This window comes from Podarcis cretensis, assembly GCF_951804945.1.
Source record: "Podarcis cretensis genome assembly, chromosome: 10".
NCBI lineage: Eukaryota > Metazoa > Chordata > Lepidosauria > Squamata > Lacertidae > Podarcis > Podarcis cretensis.
The window spans coordinates 3,405,465-3,423,042 of record NC_137179.1 but is presented as its reverse complement, the minus strand read 5'-3'; the positions used below and the strand labels follow the sequence as shown (position 1 = coordinate 3,423,042).

General features: G+C 49.9%; 1 protein-coding gene and 2 long non-coding RNA genes across 16 annotated transcripts in view; 2 read left to right on the top strand and 1 right to left on the bottom strand.

Annotated features, from left to right (window-relative positions):
* Positions 1-17,578, top strand: part of LOC307225351 — an 81,733-nt gene that overhangs the window by 19,342 nt on the left and 44,813 nt on the right. The window lies entirely within an intron of this gene.
* Positions 1-17,578, bottom strand: part of LOC307225002 (uncharacterized protein) — a 50,091-nt gene that overhangs the window by 16,387 nt on the left and 16,126 nt on the right. For 2 of the 14 annotated variants that reach the window (XM_079992547.1, XM_079992552.1), the window contains exons 1-2: positions 12,836-13,030; positions 11,759-11,894 (exon numbers count right to left, since the gene is read on the bottom strand). The exons of 5 other annotated variants lie outside the window; for them this stretch is intronic. The gene's annotated coding sequence lies outside the window, so the exon portion shown is untranslated. Of the gene's footprint in view, positions 1-9,603; positions 9,725-9,757; positions 9,854-11,753; positions 11,895-12,835; positions 13,031-15,715; positions 16,151-17,578 lie in introns of those variants that run through there. 7 more of the 14 variants (XM_079992550.1, XM_079992540.1, XM_079992538.1 and 4 more) reach the window with 6 other exon arrangements.
* The window catches only part of LOC307225421, a 35,306-nt gene that overhangs the window by 11,334 nt on the left and 6,394 nt on the right, over positions 1-17,578 (top strand). The window lies entirely within an intron of this gene.

Sequence of the window (17,578 nt, the reverse complement as noted above, 5' to 3'; positions counted from 1 at the left end):
ATGTTTATTAGGCCTGGGAATTTGTTTGATTTTATGTTTTTGTAATTTTTATTGTTTTTTGTTTGTATTGTTTTATTTGTGTGTGTTTTTGTTAAGGTGTTATTTTGTTCTTAAGGGGAGGGGTCAGGGCTGCTGGGGAGTAGGTCCCAGCCGACAAAATGGCTGGGACATGTTCCACAAGGGGGAATGCACTGGGACAACCGATCTCAGTGATCACGGGTAGGAGGAGGAGTTACGCTAAGACCAGACCATGTCGTTACAGAGGAGGCAGGTTTAGTCGCTGTCTGAGGACTATCCCTGCCTCCGGGTCTGGTCCTGACCGGATGGATACTGGAATCAGAAAGGGATACCCACATGACCTGAAGGTGCTGCTGTGCAATGCCAGGTCAATGATTCATAAGACCACTGCCATCCATGACTTGATCATGGATGGAGGACTTGACCTGGCATGTGTAACAGAGACTTGGTTGGATGAAGCAGATGGGCCTGTCCTTGCCGCTGCTTGTCCACCAGGTTTCTCTTACGCACAGCAACCCAGGTCATGTGGGCGGGGAGGGGGGGTTGCAGTGATTTTTAGGAAGTCATTAGTTTGCACCAGGCGTCCTATTGGGAAGACCCAATTTTCCGAGTGCATGTTCTGGAAGTTGGGCAATAGGGGCAGTACAGGATTCCTTTTGGTGTACCGACCTCCCCGCTGCACCAAGGATTCCCTGCCCGAGCTGCTTCAGGTCGTGGCGGATGTTCTCCTGGAGACACCTAGCTTGGTTGTCCTGGGGGATTTTAACATCCATGCCGACACGACCTTACAAGGGGCCGCTCGGGACTTCGTGGAAAGCATGGCCTCCATGGGGCTGTCCCTGAATAAGTCTGGCCCAACCCATAGTCGCGGACATGCCTTGGACCTGGTGTTTACCTCTATGGATGTTGGTGATCTGACACTAAGTAAAAGCGAAACGAAAGAAGTGCCATGGTCAGATCACTTCCTGGTGCAACTGGACTTCTCTGCGACCCATCCCCTCTGCAGGGAGGTGGGACCGATTCGGATGGTCCGCCCCCGCCACTTAATGGATCCAAATGGTTTCCAGAGAGTGGTAGGGGATGCTTTATCCCATGTTGATGGCCTTTCAGCTGATTCCCTGGTGGCCCGCTGGAATGCGGAGTTAACCAGGGCTATTGACTGTTTGGCTCCGAAGCGCCCTCTCCGATTGCATGGAGCCCGGAGAGCCCCATGGTTTTCCACAGACCTGAGGGCAATGAAACAATCGTTGAGACGGCTAGAGCGCCGGTGGCGGATAACTCATTCTGAATCTGACTGGACACAGGTTAGAGCTCAACGTCGAGCCTACCAAGTGGCGATAGCGACGGCGAAGAAGACTTTCTTCACCGCCTCTATTGCATCTGCAGAAAACAGCAGCAGGAGACTTTTTCAGGTGGTTCACAATTTAGCGGAACCACCTGCAAATTCGCGGCCCAGTACGGGCCACATGTTCTCCTGCAATGATTTTGCAAAGTTTTTTGCAGATAAAATCGCTCAGATTCGGGAAGAAGTAGAGCAGGGCTGGGGCGGGAGAGTGCTAGAGTCCTGTCTAGTCAAGTTGTGTGGGATCAATTCCAATCTGTTACCTCCGAGGATGTGGACAGGCTGCTTGGACGAGTGAAGCCAACCACCTGTCTCCTGGATCCTTGCCCATCCTGGCTTATAAAAGCTAGCCGGGAAGGACTGGGCGATGGGCTTTGTGGGGTGGTGAATGCTTCCCTCCGTGAGGGAGCCTTCCCAGACCCGCTGAAAGAGGCGGTTATTAAACTGCTTCTTAAAAAACCATCTTCAGATGCGGCCACGATGGCCAATTATCGCCCAGTCTCAAACCTTCCATTCTTGGGCAAGGTGGTTGAGCGAGTGGTTGCTGAACAACTCCAGGCACGCCTGGAAGAAGCGGACCTTTTGGATTCCTTCCAGTCGGGATTCAGGCCTCATCATGGGACTGAAACTGCCTTGGTTGCACTGGTTGATGATCTCCGGCGGGCTAGGGACAAAGTTGAGAGCTGTTTCCTAGTTCTGCTGGATCTCTCAGCGGCGTTTGATACCATCGACCATAACATCCTTCTGGACCGTCTAGAGGGGCTGGGAGCTGGGGGCACTGTTATACAGTGGTTCCGCTCCTTCCTCCTGGGCCGTGTTTCAGAAAGTGGTGGTGGGGGATGAGTGTTCAGACCCCTGGGCTCTCACTTGTGGGGTGCCTCAGGGTTCTGTCCTCTCCCCCATGCTTTTCAACATTTACATGCAGCCACTGGAAGAGATCATCAGGAGGTTTGGGCTGGGTGTTCATCAGTATGCAGATGATACCCAGCTCTGCCTCCCTTTTAAATCAGAACCAGTGAAGGCGGTGAAGGTCCTGTGTGAGTGTCTGGAAGCGGTTGGAGGATGGGTGGCGGCTAACAGATTGAGGTTGAATCCTGACAAGACAGAAGTACTGTTTTTGGGGGACAGGAGGCGGGCAGGTGTGGAGGATTCCCTGGTCCTGAATGGGGTAACTGTGCCCCTGAAGGACCAGGTGCGCAGCCTGGGAGTCATTTTGGACTCACAGCTGTCCATGGAGGCACAGGTCAAATCTGTATCCAGGGCAGCTGTTTACCAGCTCCATCTGGTACGTAGGCTGAGACCCTATCTGCCTGCAGACTGTCTCGCCAGAGTGGTACATGCTCTGGTTATCTCCCGCTTGGACTACTGCAATGCACTCTACGTGGGGCTACCTTTGAAGGTGACCTGGAAACTACAACTAATCCAGAATGCGGCAGCTAGACTGGTGACTGGGAGCGGCCGCCAAGACCATATAACACCGGTCTTGAAAGACCTACATTGGCTCCCAGTACATTTCCGAGCACAATTCAAAGTGTTGGTGCTGACCTTTAAAGCCCTAAACGGCCTCGGTCCAGTATATCTGAAGGAGCATCTCCTCCCCCCATCGTTCTGCCCAGACACTGAGGTCCAGCTCCGAGAGCCTTCTGGCAGTTCCCTCACTGCGAGAGGCCAACCACTGCCACTCATCTTTGAGAATTCCTGGAGAACAGGCGAAGTCCCGGCAGACTGGAGGAGGGCAAATGTTGTCCCTATTTTCAAAAAGGGGAAAAGAGAGGACCCAAATAATTACCGCCCAGTCAGTCTGACATCAATACCAGGGAAGATTCTGGAGCAGATCATTAAGCAAACAGTCTGTGAGCACCTAGAAAGGAATGCTGTGATCACCAATAGTCAGCATGGATTTCTGAAAAATAAGTCATGTCAGACTAACCTGATCTCGTTTTTTGACAGAATTACAAGCCTGGTAGATGAAGGGAATGCAGTGGATGTAGTCTACCTTGATTTCAGCAAGGCATTTGACAACGTGCCCCATGATATTCTTGTAAAGAAGCTGGTAAAATGCGGACTTGACTATGCTATCACTCAGTGGATTTGTAACTGGCTGACTGACCGAACCCAAAGGGTGCTCATCAATGGTTCCTCTTCATCCTGGAGAAGAGTGACTAGTGGGGTGCCACAGGGTTCTGTCTTGGGCCCGGTCTTATTCAACATCTTTATCAACGACTTGGATGATGGACTCAAGGGCATCCTGATCAAATTTGCAGATGACACCAAACTGGGAGGGGTGGCTAACACCCCAGAGGACAGGATCACACTTCAAAATGACCTTGATTAGAGAACTGGGCCAAAACAAACAAGATGAATTTTAACAGGGAGAAATGTAAAGTATTGCACTTGGGCAAAAAAAATGAGAGGCACAAATACAAGATGGGTGACACCTGGCTTGAGAGCAGTACATGTGAAAAGGATCTAGGAGTCTTGGTTGACCACAAACTTGACATGAGCCAACAGTGTGACGCGGCAGCTAAAAAAGCCAATGCAATCCTGGGCTGCATCAATAGGAGTATAGCATCTAGATCAAGGGAAGTAATAGTGCCACTGTATTCTGCTCTGGTCAGACCTCACCTGGAGTACTGTGTCCAGTTCTGGGCACCACAGTTCAAGAAGGACACTGACAAACTGGAACGTGTCCAGAGGAGGGCAACCAAAATGGTCAAAGGCCTGGAAACGATGCCTTATGAGGAACGGCTAAAGGAGCTGGGCATGTTTAGCCTGGAGAAGAGGAGGTTAAGGGGTGATATGATAGCCATGTTCAAAAATATAAAAGGATGTCACATAGAGGAGGGAGAAAGGTTGTTTTCTGCTGCTCCGGAGAAGCGGACACGGAGCAATGGTTCCAAACTACAAGAAAAAAAAATTCCACCTAAACATTAGGAGGAACTTCCTGACAGTGAGAGCTGTTCGACAGTGGAATTTGCTGCCAAGGAGTGTGGTGGAGTCTCCTTCTTTGGAGGTCTTTAAGCAGAGGCTTGACGACCATATGTCAGGAGTACTCTGATGGCGTTTCCTGCTTGGCAGGGGGTTGGACTCGATGGCCCTTGTGGTCTCTTCCAACTCTATGATTCTATGAAGTTACAGGGAACCAGGCAGAGGGCCTTCTCGGTAGTGGCGCCCGCCCTGTGGAATGCCCTCCCATCAGATGTCAAAGCGATAAACATCTACCTGACATTCAGAAGACATCTGAAGGCAGCCCTGTTCAGGGAAGTTTTTAATATGTGACATTTTAGTGTATCTTTTATCTTTGTTGGAAGCCGCCCAGAGTGGCTGGGGAAACCCAGCCAGATGGGCGGGGAAACCCAGCCAGATGGGCGGGGTACAAATAATAAATTAATAATAATAATAATAATAATAATAATAATAATAATAATATTACTGTTTCAGCCTTTGCTGTTGGGGCAAACACTTCATCATAATGTATCATTTTCCTTTGTGTAAAGCCCCTTGCAACCAACCTGGCTTTCCTCTGACATCAGCCAGTTTTTTCACTTAAAAAACCCACTTACAGCTTATGGGCTTTTTACCTTCAGGCAATTCTGTAGGTACAAAGACATTGTTGTTTAGCAGAGAGTTATACTCTGCCTGCATTGCCTTTAACCACGCCTCTTTCTCTAGAGTAGGTAACTCTTGCACTTCTTCAAAATTTTCTGGCTCAGTTACACAAACCTGGTTTATGGTGGCTGGGAACCCACAACGGTCTGGAGGTTGACCTTTATTACTTCTTGCAGACCTCCTTGGTTCATTAATATCACCCCCTGGGCTACCTTCAGGACTGCTTTTGGGGTGGATTGACTCTGTAGATCTACCTCCTCCTGTCCCTGTTGCACTTTCTTCTCTCCCCTGCTTTATGCTAGCAGCTGGAGAAAAATGCTCAACCTTTATCTCCTCCCTTACAGTTTCTCTGGGAGAGCTGCCAATGCTCAGCTTTGTTTCAACTGCCTTACCAGGTATGCTTGGCAGTAAAACTTTTTCTGGCAGCAGGTTTGCATGTATCTTGGGCCAATTTCTTTGCTCATTAAAGCTGGCTGATCGACTATAACTCAAAAGATTTTTATCATCTTCAAACCTGTAGGCTTTCGTACCACTTTCATACCCAAGAAACAGCAACTGCTGTGCCCTTTTCCCACCTTTTCTTCGGTTCTTTACAGGTATGTCAACCCACGCCTTTGTCCCAAAGATTCTCAAATGTTGCAAACTGGGACTTTTGTTATAGAGAATTTTATAGGGTATGTCATCTAGTACCCTTGACCACAAGCGATTCCCAATATAATTTGTGGTCTTAATACTCTCAGCCCAGTACTTAATTGGAAGATTTGCATCTGCTAACAATGCTTTCATTTGTGTCTGCAAGACACCTCCCCTACGCTCTGCTACCCCGTTCTCCTGAGGCGTCGCCACATTGGTAAGCCTATGTCTAATCCCCTGGGAACGCAACCAGTTTCTTAGGGAGCTTGCCATAAACTCTCCTCCCCTGCCTGTCTGAATAGAGCACACCTTTTCGCCAAGTTGCCTTTCTACCCTTCTTACCCAGAACTTCAAAGTTTGGGCAACGTCAGACTTTTGCTTCAATGGATAGACCCAGCCAAATCTAGATTAGTCATCTACTAGGATCAAACAGTACTTGTTATGGGAGACACTTGGTGGAAAAGGACCAGTTACATCAGCATGAATCAACTCCAGTGGTTTTTTGGTTTCTCTCTGGCTTGCTCTTGCTACTGGGCAAGCCCTGCTTTTAACCTCCTTGCAGATATTGCAGTCTAAGTAATTATCACAACTTTTAATTTTTTTCATCCCCCCACACAACTCCAATGTTTTGTTCAGCACCTTATAGCTTGCATGAGCCAGACGCCTGTGCAGGAGATGAATACACATAACATGGGTTGGGACATTTTGCACATTCGCAACCTTAGACTCACACTGCAGTACATACATATTAGCTCTAAGGTTAGCATTTGCCAACACTGCCCCATTTTGCTTTATCTGGCACTGATCTCCCACAAAGTTTACTTCAAAGCCTGCTTTTGCCAAGTCAGGAATGCTCAGGAAATTGTTTGCAAACTAGGCACACACAACACATTCCTGAATGTGTGTCCCAGCTGTGGGAACACAACCTCCCCCTCACAAACCACATTAGCTTTCTGGCCCGTAGCAAGACTTACATGTTTTTTGTTTGAAGCCCTAGCATCAGTTAGCAGTCCTTTTCTTTTACAAAAGGTTTGAGAAGCTCCACTGTCCAGAACCCACAGCTCTTCATTTTCTTGACCATCTGCAGACACCCAAGCGGTAGACTCTCTCTGCTGCCTCCTGTGCTTCTGCTGTTTTTGTTGTTTTCTTGGGCAGTCCCGCAGCAGATGTCCACTGGACTTGCAGCAAAAACACCTTTTTACTTTGTTGACCACCGGCTGGTCTGCAGCAGCTCCTCCTGGCTGTTTCTCCGGCTCCCAACACCTCTGGTCTTCCCGGCTGTTGTTCCTCTGGGATGCTCCAACAGCTGGGCTGAGGTCATCTTTCGCTCTGCACGCCTATCCTCCTCTGCATACAACTGTCCAGTTACGTATTCCAGAGTCAGCTTATCAGTCTCTACAGACTCGAGGGAGTTGACCAGCATATCATAGCTGTCATCAAGGGAACTCAGGACTATAAAGACTTTGTCCTCTTCCCCCACAGGCCTCCCTCTTAAGGCTAGCTCCTGGAAACAGCCTGTTAGGAATTTTAGGTGGTTTACCAGGGAGTCCCCTGGTTTCTTCCGACACCGGTACAGTCTCCTGGTCAGTGTTATCAGTGAGCCAGCTGTCTTTCGCACATGGACAGCCTTGAGCACATTCCACGCCTCACTTGCCGTCACCTTATCAGCTACGTAGACTAGCTGGCTGTCGTCCACTCCAAGGATGATCGTAGCCAAAGCTTACTCATCCTTTCCAAGCTGGGCCTCTGCTAGTGCCAGCTTTTCATCGTTGTCCTCATCCTCCTCAGGGGGCTGCGGTGGAGTTTCCACCACCTTCCACAGGCCCTCATGCTTGAGGAAGTGTTGCATGCAGACCGACCAGATGCTGTAGTTCGTGGCTGTCAGCTTCTCCAGCAACACGCCAGTTCTGGACTGCTCCATCCCTGCAGCTCACCTCCAGCACCCATGGCTAGATAACTGCCACCTGTACTCTTGCGCAGCGGAAGCGTGCTGGGCCCATAACCCTGTCGCGTATTCCACGTGGCGCTTTCAGCGAAACACTAAGAGTTCCAGGTTTTTCCAGTGCAGTCTTTTTTAATGTGAGCTATATACAGGCATTTACAAAAGAAACAGTCCATACAGAGTACTTACAAACGAATACTCTCCACCACAACACTACAGCACAACCACCACACCCACTGTTAAACAGGCTTTCCTTTTAAAACAGGTGATAGCCAATCACACTAATCACACTCCTGCTGAGTCACTCTGACCCAGCAGAGTATTGCATCATCCTGTTGAAGCCTGCAGACTTATCCAGTATCCTGCGAATCCCAACACCCTACTCGCAGGGAAACCCGGTTTCGGGGGTCCGGAGCGACGTGGGGTGAGCGGCGTGGTGCTTTGAATCGTCTGCTTCTTCCACGGAGCAAAGCCACATAGCTGTTGCCAGAGAGCGCTGACTTTTTATTGTGGACAATTTGACTTTAAAGTAATTACCCGTGAGTAGAGCTGAAGCGGGAGAACTGGATTTTTAAACGTTTAATTTGATATCGTAACGGGGAGGTTTAATACAGGAAGTCCGCCTTCCCCTTTTGTAAATAGACTGAAGCAATGAGGCTGCTAGCTGAAGTCTTGGAAAGCCTTTTTTTATGTATGCAACACCAGCAGCAAGAATACTCATTGCGAAATATTGGAAGACACAAGATTTACCCACCTGGGAAGAATGGCAGATGAAGTTGATGGACTATATGGAACTGGAGGAAATGACTGGCAGAATCTGAGACCAGGGAGAAGAGTCGGTGGAAGACTGGAAAAAGTTTAAAGACTATTTACAGAAATACTGTAAAATTAATGAATGTTAGAAAAATGTTGGAATGAAGTTATATGGCTTTAGTAGAAATGTTATAAGGAATTAAGTATAAATAGATTAATAGAGTGGGACGCGGGTGGCGCTGTGGGTAAAAGCCTCAGCGCCTAGGGCTTGCCGATCGAAAGGTCGGCGGTTTGAATCCCCGCGGCGGGGTGCGCTCCCGTTGCTCGGTCCCAGCTCCTGCCAACCTTGCAGTTCGAAAGCACCCTTGGGTGCAAGTAGATAAATAGGGACCGCTTACTGGCGGGAAGGTAAACGGCGTTTCCGTGTGCTGCGCTGGCTCGCCAGATGCAGCTTTGTCATGCTGGCCACATGACCCGGAAGTGTCTCCGGACAGCGCTGGCCCTCGGCCTCTTAAGTAAGATGGGCGCACAACCCTAGAGTCTGTCAAGACTGGCCCGTACGGGCAGGGGTACCTTTACCTTTAGATTAATAGATTATTAAAGGAAAAAATAAGGTTAGAATGTGTTAAGATAATTATAGGATAGAAAATAGAGGAAGATGGAAAGGAATTGCTGAAACAATTAACAGAAGTGGAATACAAAATGGGAGGTGTGAGGAGGTCATTGAAATAAGTGAATGAAAGATAGGATATTGAAATTGTTTGATGTGTTTTAAACTGTTTTTGTTTTGTTTTGTTAGTTTAATGTGTTAGTGTTATGTAGTGTTTTTGTATTGTTTTGTATTGTATTGTATTGTTTATTTTTTTCTTGTAGTGTTTAAATTGTTGGAAAAGTAATAAATTTTTTTTTTAAAAAAAACCAGAAAGTGGTGTTGGGGGATGAGTGTTCAGACCTCTGGGCTCTCACTTGTGGGGTTCCTGAGGGCTCCATCCTCTCCCCCATGCTTTTTAATATCTATATGAAGTTGCTGGGAGAGATCATCAGGGGGTTTGGGTTGGGTGTTCCCCAGTATGTGGATGATACCAAGCTCTACCTCTCTTTTAAATTGGAACCAGTGAAGGTACTGTATGAGTGTCTGGAGGCAGTTGAAGGATGGAAGGTGGCTAACAGATTGAGGTTGACAAGACAGAAATACTGTCCCAGGGGGAAGGGGGGCAGGCAGGTGTAGGAGACGCCCTAGACCTGATGGAGGTAACTGTGCCCCAAAAGGTCCAGGTGCACAACCTGGGGGTCATTTTGGACTCACAGCTGTCCATGGAGTCGCAGGTCAATTCTGTGTCCAGGGCAGTTGTCTGCCAGCTGCATCGGAGACCCTCCATGCTTGGAGACTGTCTCCCCAGAGTGGTGCATATTCTGGTGATCTCCCGCTTGGACTACTGCCATGCGCTACATGGGGCTACCTTTGGAGGTGACTCGTAAACTGCAACTAATCCAGAATGTGTTAGCTAGACAACAGAATGGGAGCAGCCGCTGAGACAACAGAACACCAGTCCTAAAGGATAGTCACTGACTCCCAGTACATTTCTGAGCACATTTCACATTGTTGGTGCTGACCTTTAAATTGCCGTGGATGCATTTTTCAGGCATAGATTCCTGTTATGCCTTCAGGAACAAATTTATTTGCTAAAGGAATTTCTTGCTGTCTCTGAGCGTTTTTTCCTACTCTGCTAATTGTATGTTGGACTTGCTCTGGAGATCATTGTGGAGGAGGAAGATCTGCAACCTAAAGCCCTAAACAGCCTCGGGTATGTAGACATGAAGGAGCGTCTCCACTCCCATCGCTCAGTCTGGACACTGAGGTCCTCCTTCGAGGGTCTTCTGCTGGTTCACCCCCCCCCCCCGTGAGAAGCGAAGTTACAGGGAAGCAGGCAGATGGCAAGGAAATGGGCAACTATCTGACATTTAGAAGACAGCTGAAGGCAGCCCTGTATAGGGAGGTTTTGAATGTCTGATGTTTTACTGTCTTTTATATGTACTGTGAGCTGCATAGAGTGGCTGGTGAAACCCAGCCAGTTAGGCAAGGTAGAAATACTACAATCATTCTTATTATATTGTTATTCTTTTGTAGATATTTTGGATTTCGTACTGCAATATGAGCTCACGAAATGTCATGGGTGGAGAAAATCATGTTGTTGTTGTTGTTGTTTAGTCGTTTAGTCGTGTCCGACTCTTCGTGACCCCATGGACCAGAGAACGCCAGGCACTCCTGTCCTCCACTGCCCCCCGCAGCTTGGTCAGACTCATGCTGGTAACCTCGAAAACACTATCCAACCATCTCGTCCTCTGTCGCCCCCTTCTCTTTGTGCCCTCCATCTTTCCCAACATCAGGGTCTTCTCCAGGGAGTCTTCTCTTCTCATGAGGTGGCCAAAGTACTGGAGCCTCAGCTTCACAATCTGTCCTTCCAGTGAGCACTCAGGGCTGATTTCCTTCAGAATGGAGAGGTTTGATCTTCTTGCAGTCCATGGGACTCTCAAGAGTCTCCTCCAGCACCATAATTCAAAAGCATCAATTCTTCGGCGATCAGCCTTCTTTATGGTCCAGCTCTCACTTCCATACATCACTACTGGGAAAACCATAGCTTTAACTATACGGACCTTTGTTGGCAAGGTGATGTCTTTACTTCTCAAGATGCTGTCTAGGCCTGTCATTGCCCTTCTCCCAAGAAGCAGGCGTCTTTTAATTTCGTGGCTGCTGTCACCATCTGCAGTGATCATGGAGCCCAAGAAAGTAAAATCTCTCACTGCCTCCATTTCTTCCCCTTCTATTTGCCAGGAGGTGATGGGACCAGTAGCCATGATCTTCGTTTTTTTGATGTTGAGCTTCAGACCATATTTTGCACTCTCCTCTTTCACCCTCAATAAAAGGTTCTTTAATTCCTCCTCACTTTCTGCCATCAAGGTTGTGTCATCTGCATATCTGAGGTTGTTGATATTTCTTCCGGCAATCTTAATTCCGGCTAGGGATTCATCCAGCCCAGCCTTTCGCATGATGAATTCTGCATATAAGTTAAATAAGCAGGGAGACAAAATGCAGCCTTGTCGTACTCCTTTCCCAATTTTGAACCAGTCAGTTGTTCCATATCCAGTTCTAACTGTAGCTTCTTGTCCCACATAGAGATTTCTCAGGAGACAGATGAGGTGATCAGGCACTCCCATTTCTTTAAGAACTTGCCATAGTTTGCCATGGTCGACACAGTCAAAGGCTTTTGCATAGTCAATGAAGCAGAAGTAAATGTCTTTCTGGAACTCTCTAGCTTTCTCCATAATCCAGCGCATGTTTGCAATGCAAGGCAGTGATCCATGAAGGGGGAGAAAATCATAGGGCTGCCCTAAACTGTAATCCCACCCACAACTTCTCATTCACATACAGTCTGTAAATTAGGGGAGGTCACACACCTCACCTGTGCTAATACTGGCACTCTTTGACCTGTGTAGGCACACCTTGTATGTAGAGCCTCCAGCCACAGGCACTGTCTACCATGAAAATGGGTCCTTTGACTGGGAAGAATCTCAGCTTGTCAGTCACTTTGACACTGCCTACAAAGAATAAGAGGAACAGAAATGCTTTTGAGGTGCAACTTCTGTATCAGCCCTGAGAGCCATTCCATGGACTCTGAACCCCTGTTTCTGATGACAGGTGTACATTATCCTCATCCTGAATGAAGCAGGAACTGGAAAAGACAAAGATGGCAGGCTGAGAGAGAGGAAGAGGTTTCTGGCTGCTTCCTGGGTGGGATTGTGGAAACAGAGAACGGCTTCTGAGAAGGCCTCCCCCCTCCCCTCTTTCCTCTCGGGATTTGAACCGCTGCGTCTGGACAGGGCAGGGGCTTATGGGGTGGGAAGAGGATGGAGCTTGCAGGAAGGGAGGGGTGGGGGGAGTGGACCCCCCACTTTCGACAGATCCCTCTCTGGTCGCCTTGAAGGGGTGGCCGATTCCTAGGCGGGAGGGAGAAGCCAAGGCGGCCCCTCCTGAGATTCCACACGTCCGCCACGACGGAGACTTCCCCCTACAGATTGGTCTTCCTGTATATCTCTCCCCCCCCCCACGCCAATGCTGCCCTTCCCGCCCCAGGGATGCTCCCCCCCCCCGACTACCTCGACCCCCTTCCTCTTTCCCAGAGTCTCCCCTGCACCCAGAGGCCGCCTTGGCGGGGCTCACCCCTCGACCTGCGCGCCCCACCTCTCCATCCAGAGGACACCCCCCCCCAACACCAGCCACACGGGGGTCTCTATCCAGGCGTCCCTCGCTGCCGTTAACCCTTTCATGGCCGCCTTTATCCGTGCGGAGCCTACAGGGCCCCAGGGATGCCTACGCGGGGGAAACGGGGCAAGGGGTGGGTGTCCCACGTCCGCCCCCGCCAGGGCGCCCAAGGGGCCAGGGAAAGCCCCCTTCAGGCCCTGCCCGTGGGGCCCAGGAAAGGCGCTTTGGGGAGCTGGAGGGAGTCTCTGGGTCCTTCTTTCCCCCGCGACCCCTTTACCTCTTTGTCCTCGCTCGCGAATCTCCTTTCCTTTCCTGCAACATCCACCGGGGGGGGGGAGTTTCTCTGCCGCCCCTCCTCTCCTTTCGGAAAGACCGCTACCCTAGAGCTACGGGGCAGAGCAGCAATCCGGAATGGAAGCTCCACCTCCGGGAGAAGCAGGCAGATTGGGAGGGGGGCTCATCCCCCCCATTCCCGGAATAGAAGGCAGATGGCTAGGAGGAGGGGCAACATATTGGGGAAGGGATTTGGGGTTGTGGGGGCGGGGTGAGGGAAGGATGCGCCGGGAGGGGAGTGATACGGAAGGAAGGGGGGGCACCTTTCCTCACCTCCTCCTCTTTGAAAGGGGGCCCGAGGCGATGACCTCGACGGCGCCCAGCTCCTGAAACCTCACACTGCTGCACAAGCACCACACTATACCCCTTAACTTTATAAAATTATATTCTTCCCTCCGGACTCCATGATGCTACCCTCAGTGCCATAATCCTCGAACCGACAGGTCACGTACACAGGAAAACCTTAATCCTGTCAGATGGTCCAGTCAAGCCCTTCCTCCGGGCAATGCTAGGTAACGGGCGATGCATATCTGTGCCATTGTCTTGCCATCACCTGTACTCAGGAAACGTTTATGCATATCTCTTTACTCTATGCAACCCCTACCTTCCTGAAGTGCTGATCTGCGCGACCCCTACCTTACTGAAGTAATGATCTGTGTAAACCCCCACCCACTTTCCTGAAGTGCTGATCTGTGTAATCCCACCTCTTGTGATGTATTCGTGACGTTTTCTGCACTGTATTCTGGGACATGGAGGGAGTTTCAAAAACTCATGTCACCCCTTTCTCACTGTTCAATCTCGCCTTGAACCTGTTGTGCAATAAACTTGGATCTTCTGCTGCTTGCTCCTGTCTCCGGCTGAGCTCATTTTCCTCCGCAGGGACCCGCAGACTTAGTCCGACGAGCTGGGTGGCAGAGCAGCCTCGCACCCAGATTTTGCCGTAACAGGAGGGAAAGAATTGAGCGGGGGCGGGGAGGAAGGTTTCCTCTCCCCACTTCCTCCTGTAGATCAGGAGAGCGGGGGAGGGGCTGATCCTGGCAATCCAATTACAAAGTGGGGTTCCCCCCCCCAATGTTTACATTGCTAAATCCTTCCCTCGCCCTCCCCACGCCACGAGCCGTGTGTCCGTGTTTTAGGTATTGGTGCTCTTCAAACCAGGAAGGGGGGACAGTTATACGACTCCCCAAAACCCCAAGTCCCCACCACAGCCTCGGACTAAGGCCGGGACAATGACCGTTGACACAGGCACCTTCCATGCACAACAGCAAAGAGGCTCAGAAAAGCAGCCTATACAATTGTAGCAAGAAGCGGATACCATGAATCGGACTGTTTCCTCCGATTATCCAATACTGTATAGAAAACTGTAAAGGTAAAGGTAAAGGTACCCCTGCCCGTACGGGCCAGTCTTGACAGACTCTGGGGTTGTGCGCCCATCTCACTCAAGAGGCCGGGGGCCAGCGCTGTCCGGAGACACTTCCGGGTCACGTGGCCAGCGTGACATCGCTGCTCTGGCCAGAGCCAGAGCCAGAGCCAGAGCCAGAGCCGCACACGGAAACGCCGTATACCTTCCCGCTGGTAAGCGGTCCCTATTTATCTACTTGCACCCGGAGGTGCTTTCGAACTGCTAGGTTGGCAGGCGCTGGGACCGAGCAGCGGGAGCGCACCCAGCGCCACCTGCGTCCCTCCCGAGAAGTGAAAACTGTAGAAACGTCAAATAATCGCCAAGTCAACGGTTTGATGGATTTCCTGGGTTCCAACGCCTAATGACTCCTCTGGAATTGGGGGATCCAATTCAAAGGCCATAATCCCTTAGGAGGCAGGAGGCGATCAAGGGCAGCACATGCCCCAGGCAGAAATCCATCGGGATGGTGGATTGAATCCTGATGCATTTAAAGCGTTGAAAGCAAAGCAGCTAGTAAGCCTGATCTTTATTGATCTGTTGCAACAGGGTCCTCAGTTACCACACGCAGGAGGGAGGAGGAACCCAGAACAATGGCACACAAGGCCTTCTATCTGAAGAAGTGTGCATGCACACGAAAGCTCATACCAAGAACTGACTTAGTTGGTCTTTAAGGTGCTACTGGAAGGAATTTTTTTGTTAAGGCCTTCTATAGACATTTTAAATTCCCTGCCCTGGAGCTCAAGACCATCCCTCCATACATCATATGCACATCACAGAAGGGATGTAACCCCAGGAACCCCCCCCCCCCATACATCATATCTACATAACAGAAAGGGCGGTTTACAGCAGAAATATGAGTGGTTTGTTTACCTCCTGCCTGTCAGGTTACCTGTTTAATGGTCACTTGATTGGCTTGCCTGGGGAGCCTGGCCAGTCTTTTGTGATGATAAATACTTAGTTCCTGTGCCAGGTCACAGCCTTACACCCTATTCATATCTTAAATGTGCCCTTAAGAAAGGAATTGTGAAGGAAAAGACAATGGGGAGGCTCCTCCCATCTCTGCCTCTCTTTTAAATTGGAACCAGTGAAGGCAGTGAATTCCCTGTGTGCCTTTCTGGAGGTGGTTGGAGGATGGATGGCAGCTAGGAGATTGAGGTTGAATCCAGACGAGGGAGGCAGGTGTGGGGGACTCCCGGTTCCTGATGGCGTAAGAGTGCCCCTAAAGGACCAGGTCATCACCTTTCAGTATAGGGGTCAGTGCCCCTATTCCTCCAGCAGCAGCAATTGTGGGGCTTCCTCGCCCACTTCCATTCAGCTCCGCCATTCCCAAAGGGCAATTCTTCTTCAGCCATGGTGGGAGCAGACGGGCTGGAAGCTGAAGCGGCTTCCCTTGGAGTAGGCTTTGCTTCCCTTTCTGCTGACCTCAGTCTCTTGGATTGTGGCCAGCTTTCCTCTTCCATTTCCCTGAGTGCTGAGCAGTGTTGGATGTGTGGGGAAGTGAAATTCACTCCATAATTTTTCCGCAGGGTTCCCTCCGCAGCACAGAAGGATGGGGGGAAGGAGGAACACGTACTAATAAACGAACACTCCTGTGAATGGAGAGAAGCAGAAAGTGGAGTCCCCTATAGATCAGTATTGGGACCTGTGGCTTTTCAACCTGTTCATAAATGATCTAGAGTTAGGAGTGAGCAGGGAGGGGGCAAAGTTTGCTGGTGGCAGTAAATTGTCCAGGATTGTTCAAACAAAGACAGAATGCAAGGAGCTCCAAAAAGAGCTCTCCAAACGGTGTGATTGGACAGAAAATACAGTTCATTGTCAACAAGATTAAAGTGATGCATGTTGGGGGGCAGGGAAACACCCTCTTAATATCATGTGCAGGATCATGGCATCTGAACCGGGTTTCTCTGTGTGCTCTAGGAGACCAGGGGAGAGGGGTGAGGGAACAGCTGCAGTCGCCTGCGGTTCCTGAGCAATGTTTGCCATCTTGCCAAAGGTTGCAGGCAGCTTTACCTGCAGCAATTGTATGTTGATTGCCCTCTTAGAAGACAAAGTCCAGCAACTGGAGGAACATGTAGCTACACTCCAAAGAATTAGAATTAGGGGAGCTGGTCGCAACAGGAGGGGGGGGGTGTCTCCCTGGATGCTTCAGTAGCCGGCCTCCTCTGGGTCTCCTGGTCCCCCTCCTCTCTTCCCTCTGAGCCTGAACTGCTCTCTGTCCCAGCCTCTTCCTGCTCAGCAAACCCTGTTTCCTCCTCAGCTTGCAACACCTCCCCTCCCATTCTACTCCCTTTTCTCCCTCTTTCTGCTCATTGCTATCCCACCACCAGTCCCCAGGATCTGAGCCTTCTTCCCTTGGGGGTCTGCCAGCTGGTGCCTCCCCCCCCCTTCACCCCGCCAGTCCATGACAGCAAAAGCAGCCATAGCGGTAAAATCAGTATGATACACTCTGGTAGGAAAACTCCCTAGCAGCATGATTGAATAATAACTTCTGGGAATTTGGAAAAGTATTATCTTCTCCCAACCCCAGAATAAGCACGACTCTGGGGTTGCTCCATGGGGTTCAAGAGTGAAGATGGGCCCCCCAGGAGACTTCCCTCATACCTGTAGCCCCTCCTTCCCCATCCTGCAAATAGGCTTGGGGGGAAATCTCCCATTCAATTTCAATATTTCAAGCTTTTTTTCAGAATGCGCAGGGGGAGGGAGATGTTATGGTGAAGAAGCAGTGTTTGGAGATCATACGGTGGTGGGGGTGACAGAGCTTGGTGCAAAAACCATCTTGCATGCTTGAGCAGAGCAACTCCAGGGCACGAGCCAAGTATCAGCAGGGTTAGAGGCCACATGCAGAGCAATTCCCACGCTGAGGACAAAAACGCACACAGAGGCAGCAGGACTTCTTCAGTAATAGTTTACTGAGCTTTGAAAGCATACAGTTCTCACTGGGTCCCCAGTGAGACACAAAACTTTGCTCCTGAGAGCAAATCCAGTTTCAGCAATAGAAAAATACAGCACACAGGATATCTAAGTCAGGCACACACACCGGCAGAAGGGAGCAAGGGAGGAAAGAGGCTGGAAGGACACAGGGCAATGGAAGTGTGTCTTTCGCTTCCTGTTGCCTGGGAGGAAAGTCAGCAACTCGGCATCTGCAGGGACTTCACGAAGCAAAGCTTTATGCTGGCTATTCCAGGCAAACATGCAGCACAAAAACACACGCTGTGATCTGTGCTATATTGTCGTATCAGTAGTTTTTATGGGGATTTTTCTGTCCCCCCCCCAAAAAAAATATTC